At 36.3% G+C, this 11,935-nt stretch overlaps 1 long non-coding RNA gene across 1 annotated transcript in view; it reads right to left on the bottom strand.

Moving 5' to 3' along the window:
* Positions 1-5,016: 5,016 nt before the first annotated feature.
* LOC107684485 (uncharacterized) overlaps positions 5,017-11,935 on the bottom strand; it is a 22,873-nt gene continuing 15,954 nt past the window's right edge. The window contains exon 3 of the long non-coding RNA XR_001633859.1: positions 5,017-5,028. This is a non-coding gene — a long non-coding RNA (uncharacterized LOC107684485). The remainder of the gene's footprint in view (positions 5,029-11,935) is intronic.

Below are 11,935 nucleotides of genomic sequence, written 5' to 3'. Positions count from 1 at the left end.
AAATTACCTCTAAGAGAGAAACCATGCCAGTAAAGGGCATGCTTGCAATGAAATCAAGAAATATGACAAATATGAGAAAAAATAAGGTAAATTGTGAACAGAATATTTTCACATTGTCAAACACCTTTGTGTGAAATGTGTGAAAATAGTATTTAACTTTGTGTATTTAGGACAGATAAACCAATATCTATGAAAGTATGCTTAGCAAAAGAGCATTTTAGAGCACTTTAAACATTTTGGAATAAAATGGCAATCACGAACAGCTTTCAAGCACAATGCACATTTTGAAATGTGATGGAAATGATACTGGGGTGAAAGTGTTCATGACTTTCACAACAAAATGACAAAAATGACAGAATTATCCTGTAAGGCATGTCTGTTCACTGCTGGAGATTGTTAGTAGACAAATTAGATAAAATAGTCAGAGTGTGAAAAATGTGTCCACAAGGTCAAAAGTGGCCATTGCTGAGGAAACACTCATCTACAACCAACAGATTTATGTGTGACAAAATGACAGGAAAACACTGTCCTGGTGTTTCCCATTATGAGTGAAGAAGTCCTGCAGTGGGAGAGTTTATGACTGTTCTCCATCGATCAGTGTCATAGAATGGAAAGCACTTAGAGGAACAGAGAGCATGAAGAGGGCGGACATGCTCTGCACTGATCTGCAGGGAGCTGGCCTACTAAAACACAGGAAGTCATTTAGCAACTGGATGTGAAAGGTGGTTCATTTGCTCATTTTTTGTCCTTCTAATAGGTTAAAGACACTGAAAAAAAAGTGTTTAGGGTTAAGGTTAAAGGGTTACTTCAACCAAAAATGAAAATGAAGTGATTGTTTACTCACAATGGTGTTGTTCTAATGCTGTATACCCTTCTTTCTTTTTCAGACCACAAAAGGAGAGTTTTAACATTGTCCTGCTCGTGGTTGTCCATATAATGGCAGTGCATAGTAACCAGCATCAAGCTTTCAAATAAAAGATCCCAATTTATGCCAGAATGGTCCCATGTGACACAAGGGGTTATATGATAGGGTTTGGCGAAAAACAAACCAAAATTTAATTTGTTATTTAATGAAAATCCTGACCTTGGCTGTTGGTTTTCTGTGCACAATTGCATGTTCATGACACTCTAATTAGTGAAGCAGTTCACTCCGATTCACCCAGAAAAAGCACAAAAGTTGTGGGAAATCAAGATTATTGAAAATCCAACACAAAATACAATCAATGTACTTTCTGTATGGTGAAAATATCTGTGTTTGTAGCAACAACAAGATATCACATTCACATCTGTCAACTGCCATTCTGACTATCATCTGACATCTGTAGTTCTGGTCCAGAGATTTTTGGGATTTCAAGGTTTTTCATTTTGTGTAATCTTGATTTCTCAAAGCTCTTGTGTGCTTTTTCTGGGCAAATCAGAGTGAACTGTTCCACTAATAAAGTCTTATAAATGTGAAGTTAAAAACCAACAGCCAAGTTTAGGATTTTCGTTAAATAATACATTAAATTTCAGTTTGTTTTTCACCAAATCCTATCGTATACCCCTAGAACATTTAGAATTTATGGCAGGTATCACATGGGACAATTATATGATATTTTGTGTATTTAAAAAAAAGGATGGTGGTTGCTGTTCACTGCCATTTATATGGGTGAGCGCAAGCAAGACATTTTTTCCCCTTTTGTTTCCCAAAAAAAGAAGGAAGGGCATACAGCCTTGGAGCAACACCAGGGTGAGTAAATGGCTGAATTTTAATTTGGGTGAACTAACTTTTAATGTTTACTGTATGTTTTTCAAGAAACTATGTATGGGGGGAAAAAACAAACATATTATAGCATTCTTCTTCAAAGCCTAAACATTCTGTATACAAAGAGTCTATTTCTGTAATCCAAAGTTCAATATCATTATGATTAGAACAAAAACACTGAAAACATCCTCCTCCACCACTGTATCATTACCATCAGGAGTTTTGTTCTCCAACGAGTCTCACATGTTATGACTGGAAGTATACAGTGCAGGATGTATGGGAAGGTTACACAGCTGACACTGTATATACATCTGTATTCAGCAGAATGAAGAGCCCTTTATGGCCACAATAACACCTATTCATTTCCACATATAAAACACTCTTCCCCATAATCTCGACACAAGCGCACACAGGTTCAGCTCACTTCTGAGAGGTCATTAACATTGTTATTGCGCCGGCTACATTCAGAGGGCTGAAACAATTACTGCAATAATATAGGATGACACGTCTGAATGGGGACAGAGAGAGAACACTAGACAGTAGAGAACACTAATACTGCTACTGGAAGACAATAAATAAAATGAGAGAGGGAGAAAGATGAATTTTCTGTCAAAGGTAAGCTCCAACAATGAACTCATACATCCTCAGAATAACACCTAATGGACCGACACAGAGCGAGCGGCATCCGAAATCCACTCCAAAGTGCGGAGACGAGCTACAACGGAACCAATTATGCATATCAAACGTTATAGAAGGGACTTTCCCCTCAGTCATAATTCATTCAGCCTGGAGCAGATGGCCCTTTAATCATTGCAGACATTGGCACATGCTAGACACAAGGGCTTCAGCACCATGGACAGCAGCCAGTGGTTTGTTAAGCAGTTCAGCACCATGGACAGCGACCAAGAAGTTCCGCTCATATTTTTGGCAAAGCCGCAAAGCAAACCACACCACTTCACATCAAATCACCTGCGTTTTTTCTTTCCTTTTTTTCCCCACGTCCACTTCCTCTCTCACCCCCTATCCGTCCATCTTCCTTTTAACTTTCTCTCTCTTCCTCTCTCCCAACCGTTCCCTCCCAGTGCCGGTCCTGATCCCCTCCCTGCTTTCCTCTGCGGGCTGTGAGCAGCAGTGTCATGAACGAGACCTTTTCCAGGTAATTGAGTCCTCTAGCTCACACCACTAATTTGTGAAGCTCGAATCTCCCCAGCAGTTACCCGAGAGACAAAAACGGGAAAAAGGAGTGAAAGTGAGAAGGAGAAAATAACTGGACTGAGAACAATATGTTAATTGGTTTCCTGTAATTGACAGGCTTTGGAAAGGTCATTGAGTATTTCAGAGGACAGCAAGAAGCATTTTACTCTGCTGGAACTGAAAGGGGACTGTTGCTAAAAGCGTCAGTGAATGTCGGATTCACGCGTGGTAACGATCAATTACCGCTGTTTTTCCGCATAAGGAAGCACAGCAATGACTCACCAAGTTGATGCTTATGTTTCAGAATAAATAAGCAAGAGTTCAAAGCGAGAGATAAGCCGTGAGTGCTCCTGCCACTCAAACCACATAACTGTTTACCAAAAAAAAAACAACCATACATCACCTCAAGTCACATCTTCTCAAAAAAGTGCATGCTGATTGATCATTCTGCTGGCTCCTCATTCTGAAACTCAACAAAGACTCTATCGTGCACCTCAACTAAGCCTATTTTTCTTTTGTTTTTGTTATCATCATACTGTGAATGCAGAGTAAATACGTTTGTGTGTACTCTGTCTTTACATGCAGTGGGCTCTGCACTGCTTTTGAGTGGTCAAAAAACAAGAATAACGAGCATATATTATATCAGAACTGTCATGTCTGACCTGTGCCCTAATTGGTAGCACAAACCGTACTGTATGCACCAATACATTGATCAGTAGTGCTCATATACAACACGGGTTCGAGTCTGGTTCTGAACTATATTACCTAAACTATAATAATAATAATAATAATAAATTGAATATTATTGCTATTAACAACAACAGTGCTTACTCTGAAATGTATTACTTTATATTACTGGAAAACTTCTTCTTCTACTTCTTCTTCTGATTTGTTTGTCTAGAAAGGAACAGATTTGAATTGAGGCTAAATTCTGAATTATCATCTTCAAATATGCAACAGCATGCAATATTATCTGTTTGGTTTTTGCTGTGAGAAGTCTGAATCCCAAATTATAATATGCAACAAGTTGTTTAATGTTTCTCCCTTCTCTGCACATTATTAACAACCAGATAAAAATCTATTCAGTTTGAGTGACAATAACATGCCATCGCTGGTGTGAACTGCATCATGGGTAAGTGGTTACAGTGTCATTTCAGTACTTTGTGCAAGTGACACTCCAGCCAAAGCTCATTGCATCAGTCAGAGCTGAGATAATGAAGTCTGAAGAAAAAAAAAGATTCCCTGCAATCAAAGACTCTACAGACTATAGAATGTGTGACTGTTTGAAAGCCCAGCTGACATTTCCGCTATACTTTAGTTTCTCAGTGCCTGCCAAAATGTCTACAGCCCCTATGTTGTACAGTACAGAACTGATTTTCTATCCAGTCATAAAAGCATATTCAGTACTTTACCAGCAGAATATTGTTGAATATTGTTAGTATAAAATGGAATGTTTTTCAAATGCCAGACAGGGAGCATTGCTTGTTTATTTGTTTGCATTTTATAAAGAATTAATCATGCTAAAACTATGTATACATGTTTCCCCCTCTATTCTTGCATTCTTGAAAGGAAATCAACCAACACTGAGATTTAATATTAAGTTAAGTCATCAAAAGAGAAATCAGGAGACTTATACTTTGCTTGGTAGACAAAATATACATTTATGTCTTAAGTAGATCTTTAGAAAAATTGCCAGTATTGTTAAAAGTAATAGCATAAAAATGAATGTTTATTTATGTATTTTATTTTATTTTATTTTCACACTTTAGATTGAAAATAATCCTAATAACAACAGAAAATTATTATAGATTATAAAATGTATTTATATTAAATATTACATTTTGTTCTGTTCTTGTATTCTTGGAAGAAACACAATTAAAACTATGAGATTTAAGATGAAGAGAAATCAAAAGTCTTATAATTAAATGCTTTGGTAGACAAAGTAAATGTCTCTATGAATATACAACTAAAATGTAAATTAAAGTGCATTCAAAGAAGTGAATTAGTCTGAAAAGTAAAGTAAAAGCATATAAAGCATAGAGATAGCTGACAAAAACAAACACACCATGATAAATATTTATGTTTTTCACCTGCATAAAAAGGAAACCCCCAAGAAAGCACTTTACATACAGAACATGTCAGTCAAAGCACTGTGACTGAGATATGTGGCAAACCGCAGAGCTAAGTGGCAAAGATCATATTCTGACATCACGCAGCAGTTTCCCACATTTGTAAGCTCACCAAGAATCTGTCTTTCGAGACTTAGGCAAAGGGAACTCATTTATCAAATCCCTGTCGTGTGCCCTCGCTTCCATTTGTGAAGCACAACTGAATCCATTTCTAGGCAAATTTAATCAAATATTTCCTCTGGTGTAACATGATGTATTTCCTCAGCATTGGTAATCTTTAAATTCAGCCTGTGCAGAATAGGTTATGTACTTGTCCACACTCTTTGCTGGAAACTTCTCTTAATTTGCATGAGAGCCGCAGAGGCAGATAGACAGATCGAAGATGAGAGGAAAGAATGTTTAAAAGAATAAAATGATTTACCTTAAGTTTCCTTAAGCTAGTGTCTCACTTTCATTTGTATTTCAGTTGTACTGAAATGTCTTAGTCTAACACTAAAACTGTTCTCCATACTCTGTCACCTATCCCTGTTCACATATTTCAAGAAAGAGTACGAGCTTCAGGCTGAGAGAAAGAGTGAAAGCCAAAAGAGTGACAAAGAGGACTCAAACAGACACATTCATATTCGTATTGAATGGGGGGGGCATGGGGGGTTTGAATGGGCTGTCAATGCTGTCAATCAGGCAAACATATGAAAGAGAATATAAAAACCTACAAGCTGAATTGGGAGAGTTTCAAAGGTCATTGAATATTCATAATGTATTCAGGATTCAGTGGGAGGAAGTAGTTACAAATGGCATTTTGTGTTTGAGCCAAACAGTTCATCTGGGGAAGATGCCGTGGCCCTTGGCCCTTGAACAAGATACAATAATAAAATACAGCCCATGATAATTATGAGGCCAGGCATTGGAATGGCAGAGATCCACATTAAGCATGACTGAAAGAGTCAGATAATCACAATTGTAGGCTATTAGAGTGATTGAACACTTTTTACAGCTTTGGCATAATCCTGAAACTTAATGAGGTCCATCAGGCCATGGTACAATATATATATTACATTTCAATACGTAGCAGCATAGCAAAAAAAAATAGCCTCCCTTAGCGGTGGCCTTGCTGTCAAATTTATTACAGTTTTAATAGGGAATGGGGATGAAAATCAAAAATCCATTCAGTCATTCTTGTATAAGGCTTGGTCTGAAAATGAGCTGACCCAATTTTGGTGAACACTGGAAAAAGAAATTGTCAGAGAAGCAAAAAAATAAATAAATAAAATAAAAATTATATAGCTCAACGAGAGCATGGCACTATAGCTATGGCAAAGTCCTGGGTTTGATTACCAGAGAATGCATGAATTGAAATGCGTATTTAAAAATGTATTAAATTAAAAATAATAAAAATCTGCCAAATGCATTGAATTATTTATTTATTTATTTATTTTTGGCAAAAAGAGGGTAAAGGGTAAACTATATAGAATTTGAGAGACAACTAAAACCTGTGAAATATAGCCCAGAGGACACAAAAGACTTCAACAGATGGCAGTAGCAAGTCACCTCAAAAAACATCCTTGATGGATTGACTTGCTGATATATGATGTCCAATCCAAAACCCATCTAATCTGTGTGCAATGACACTGGAACGAAGGAGAAAGAGCCCATAATAACTAAATCAACCCTAGGAAACAGGCAAGAGAGGGTGGTAGGAGGTAGGGGTGGAGTTGATCGCGCTTCTCGTGACTCCTCCTGGAGAGTACAATGTCAAGGCATTTTTCAGAAATCTGTCATTACCCTCCATTATATCTCAATTGTATTTCACAGACTCCAATGTTAAAACTCAATGCTTAAAGGTATAGAGGTATAGCTCACCAAAAAATAAAACTTTGCTGAAAATGTACTCACCGTCAGGCCATAGAAGAGGAGTTTTTTTTTTTTTTTACCAGAACATATTTGGAGACATTTACCAATGGATCCTCAGCAGTGAATGGGTGCCATCAGAATGAGAGTCCAAAAACATCACAATAATCCATAAGTAATCCACGGGACTCCAGTCCATCAGTTAACATCTTGTGATGTGAATTAAAAAAAATATATAAATCCATCAAGACTTTTAACTTTAAACTGTTGTTTTTGGCCAAAATACCAATTCTAAATAGCACTTGCTCCAGTGGAAAAAGTCTTCTCACATCAAAATACACAGACATATTTGTTTAGAACTGTTTTGGATGGTTTTTGGTTCTAAACGGTGTTTGATCTGTGCATATTTCTCTTCTAATTCAGACAAGTCAACTTTTTCCACTGGAGAAAGCAATATTATGGATATTGGTCTCGTATTTTAGCAGGAAGCAACCATTTGAAGTTACAATAAAAATGTTTAAGATAATAAGACAATTTGTTTATTACAAACACACAGCTTTTCACTTCAGAACATGTTAATTCATGTAGATTACTGTGATGTTTTTATTAGCTGTTTGGACTCTTATTCTGATGGCACCCATTCACTACAGAGGATTCACTGGTGAGCAAGTGATGTAATGCTACATTTATCCAAATCTGTTCTGATGAAGAAACAAACTCATCTACATTTTAAACGGCCTGATGGTGAGTAAATGTTCAGCAAATTTTTATTTTTGGGTGAACTATTGTTTTAAGTTTCCTGCTTAAGACCCTAATGATCACACAAATGAGAACGACCCCCCTTTAGATATTCAACAACTATGTTCAGATTTGGCAAGATACAAAAGTCTGCAATAATAAATGAGATCTCAATATGAACTCAAAGATTTCTCACCATTGTCTTCTAAGATCAAATTGTCTGAACTTTGTTGCATGACTACAATAACTCTCTTCTATGACACAAGACATCCAAGGTGAAACCTAAATAAAATGTAACTGAGAACTTAATTTAGTCTCCTGTGAAAGAGCAACCATTGAGAGAGAAAAAAAAAAAAACTTTCCTCCTGGAGTACATCACATCACACAAAGTAAATTCAGTGAGAAAAGTTTTGCTTGCAGTCAAATTGAACAAATTAGTAGAGCATTTGATAGAGGATTCAAATGAGAGGGAGAGAGAGAGAGTTTTAATCTTTATTTTAACAGCCCTTGTTTGCTTAATCAAACAGTTACTATATTTGAAAAGCAGCACATTCAGAATCATTGGTTTATAAATGTGGACTGTTTTACATGTTTGCAATCTCACACATTTTGTAACTCTAACAAGTTGTCTTGCGGATGTTTAAAAGTAAAAATAACACTTTCCAGTAGCCCCTGACAACATGACTGCATAATGTGGCTGCCCAGAATATTCTGACACACTAACACTAGAACATCTTGGCTTGGCCTCATAGGGAATCCATCTGCTGACCTTTATAGAAGACCAGCTGGATAGAACACAAACATTTAAGTGCTGGTTTGTTACGAGGGTAAAACAATATGCCAGATAACTCAACTACTCTAAAGGGCACTATATTTGCAGCTATACATCAGCTCAAGTCGGTACTGCAAGCTAATTCAGCACTCGTGGTCACAAATAGACAGTTCAGGGGAAGCTACTTTGACTGTGTCCAAAACCTATGGCTTTGCTGCCCAGTCAGGCAATGACAAGCAGTATCTATTGAGGATACAGACTTAAAATGCACCATAATGCCATGTCTAATGATGTAGAGCAAATTCAAGACTAATGTTTATTTCCCTGTAGAAATGGAATATTTTCATTTTCATTCTGTCCACCAACCACTAAAGCACATGCAGGATTGTGAAATGTCTATATAAAACGAATAATATTACATAACTGTTTGGTCACACTTTATTTTAAGGTCCAATTCTCGCTATTAACAAACTATTAACGACAACTTTTGCCTCAATAAACTACTAACTTGCTGATTATTAATATATAGTTAGGTGGTTGTTAAGTTTAGGTATTGGGTAGGATTAGGGATGTAGAATATGGTCATGCAGAATATGTGCTTTATAAGTACTAATAAACAGACAACAGCCAATGTTAATAATAGGCATGTTAATAAGCAACTAGTTAATAGTGAGAATTGGTCCCTATACTAAAGTGTTATCAACTATAATATATTTAAAAAGTAATGTATTCCTGTGATGGCAAAGCTACATTTTCAGCAGCCATTAATACACTTATAAGTGTGACATGATCCTTCAGAATTTTGTATTTAGTTAGTTTTTTTTTCATCCATGTTGAAAACAGGTGTGCAACTTAATATTTCGAGAAAACAAAATTTTTTTTCTAGGAATCTTGGATGAATAGAAAGCTCAAAAGAACATGATTTATTTTAAATATAATTCTTATAAAAGCATTTACTGTCACTTTTGATCAATTTAATGAATACTTGCTGTATAAAAGTATTAATTCTTTACTCTCCAACACTGGGAGTAGAATAAAAACTGTAAATGTAAAATGAACATTAATATCCTGCCAACCTTCTTTTTCATGATGTGAAGTAAAGCACATTTGTATAGACTGTGCTACTTTATTACTGCCTGCATTAAAGAATGTATTCATGTGTTCTAAACTGCTGATGGCTCACAGTTTAGAGGATAATTTCAAACCCCACAGCAATGGTTATTATCCAGAGAGAGAGAGACAGAGAGAGAGAGAGCAAGCAATAGAATGATACTTTATATAATGCATATTGTGTGTGTGTGTGTGTGTGTGTGTGTGCATGCACACTCTGCACTGTGACTCTAATAAATTATTTGATAGAGACACTTCCATGCACATGCATATGACGGTAAGGAAATGATCATCCCATTAATATTTTAACATATAACGAAAAAAGCAGAGGAAGCATAAGAAGATAGGATGAGCTTGAATATCTGCATGAGTTTCTCATGCTGATCTCTGTATTTCAGTGAGAATGTCTTATTAACTGTGGCTTCTTAAGTAAATGCATGGGACCAACTAAGAGAAAAGTGTTGTAACTGTCTGACATATAGACCAATTAGCACCACTTACTGTAGGTATTTATGCCCTCTTCTGTGTTGGTGTTGCTTAAACTATTAACTATATGATATAATTGTGTTTGTTGGTGCTGTGTGCCACAGTTTACCCCGGATACACACAAACGTACAGAAAGATAAACTCTAATGAGCTCTCGGGAAAAAAGACCTTACTGCCTTGTTAATTCTATAATTGCATTCTTATTTAGACACGTTGGATGTTAATTATGTGTGATGTTGAAGTTTGTTCAAATATAAAATCTGTTTTAATCCCTGATGCAACCTCACATGCAGAGTATGTAATTTCTCGCGTTTACAACAATGTATTGCACTTGTTGAAGCTTTTCTCTTATCTAGTGCTTCAACACATTCAGATTTTTTTTTTATGATTTCATTGATTATATTGTGAGGCTATTTTTTTTAATGAACATCATCTGGGGACACACAGAGTGTAGAAAAATACCAAAACCTACCAGAGAGGGCACTGTTTACTTTCAAGTCTCCCTGAGTTTCTGTTCTAAGGGAGCTGTTTTCTCACTAGCGATGTTCATGATAAATTCATTTATAGTTAAGAAAAGATGGAAAATCTTTGTCTATCTGCCATATCGTCTTTCTCTCCACCTATTCACCGGTTGATCTGTCAGTTTTTAAAATGCATTTCACTTCTGTGCCTGCGGGCTAAATCATGGATTTAAACTTTAGTGGTTTGACGAATAAATTCTTAAGCATAATAGCTAGAACAAATACAGACGTGAGGCAATATCTCTCAACCAGTATTTAGAATAGCTAGACTTAAAGATTATGTCTGTTTCTGAGATAATTCGCTGTCATTTCTTCAACTCTGCCAACCAACAGCAACTCAGAATATCATAAATCAAATCCTGCAAAGCTGAACTTGAAATACAAGCAAACGTCAGTTAGATCAAGGTCTAAAATAGCCACTTTTTCTCTAATTACTGTGATAGATTAAATGAACAAAGAGTAAATCATGAAATCTGACTTAATGGAGCTGTTTTGTTCATAAACCTCTATCAAAAAGCTCTAAATATAATATTCTGACTGTCAGTTCATGACTTGTTCTAGCTCGCTTTTTTCCTTACAAAATCTCTGACATCAACACTTCATAGCGTCTTACAGCAGATGACAAATGATCAACGAATAGACGGACTGTCAGAGAGAAAGAGAGAGAAGGAGTAAAAGCAAGCGCAAGGCAGAGAATGTGAATACGGCCCATGATGAAGGCACTTGGTTGCTGTTTCAGAACTAAAAGCCAGCATCGCTTCCATCCTTCCCCTTCAGACTTCATTATCTCAGCTCTGACTGATGTGATGGAGCTTTGGCTGAAGTGTCACTAACACAGAGGGCTGAAATGGCTCTTTACCCACTTACCCATGATGCAGTTCACACTTGGCTTGGCATTGTTATTGCACTGTAACTGAATAGGTGCTTCTCACTGCTATGGTGTGAATTGGGGAGAGTGAGCTTCAAAAGATGAAATAACTCAGCCCTGATCAGAGAGCGAAATTAAAGTTTCAGTCACTCTCTAGAAGATAATTCTCATAGTGCTCTGTGCTCTTTCATATGCTCTTGCACTTTCTCACATATACAATAAGAATGTACCACATCTGTCTTTCTTTCTTTCTTTCTCTCTCTCTCTCTCACTAGATGTGTCTGTAATATGATTGTCTGTCTGCTTGACATTGTTATGTAGGCTTTGTTTCAAAACCTTGAGAGCTGGTTCTTGCTCTAACCATTAAAAATCAATTTTGTTTTTTAACCCAATGAAAACAGGTTGATTCAGTCATACTGAAAAAAAGGTTAATTTGATGTCTATGATAACCCTCAGGTTGTGCTAATGTTATTATTACAAAGAGTATAATAAAAATAAATATATAAATAAATATGTACATTAAAA

This window comes from Sinocyclocheilus anshuiensis, unplaced genomic scaffold (assembly GCF_001515605.1).
Source record: "Sinocyclocheilus anshuiensis isolate Anshui unplaced genomic scaffold, SAMN03320099.WGS_v1.1 scaffold1833, whole genome shotgun sequence".
Classification (NCBI taxonomy): Eukaryota; Metazoa; Chordata; class Actinopteri; order Cypriniformes; family Cyprinidae; genus Sinocyclocheilus; species Sinocyclocheilus anshuiensis.
The sequence above is the reverse complement of the archived record's forward strand: the minus strand, read 5'-3'. Positions and strand labels throughout refer to the sequence as shown.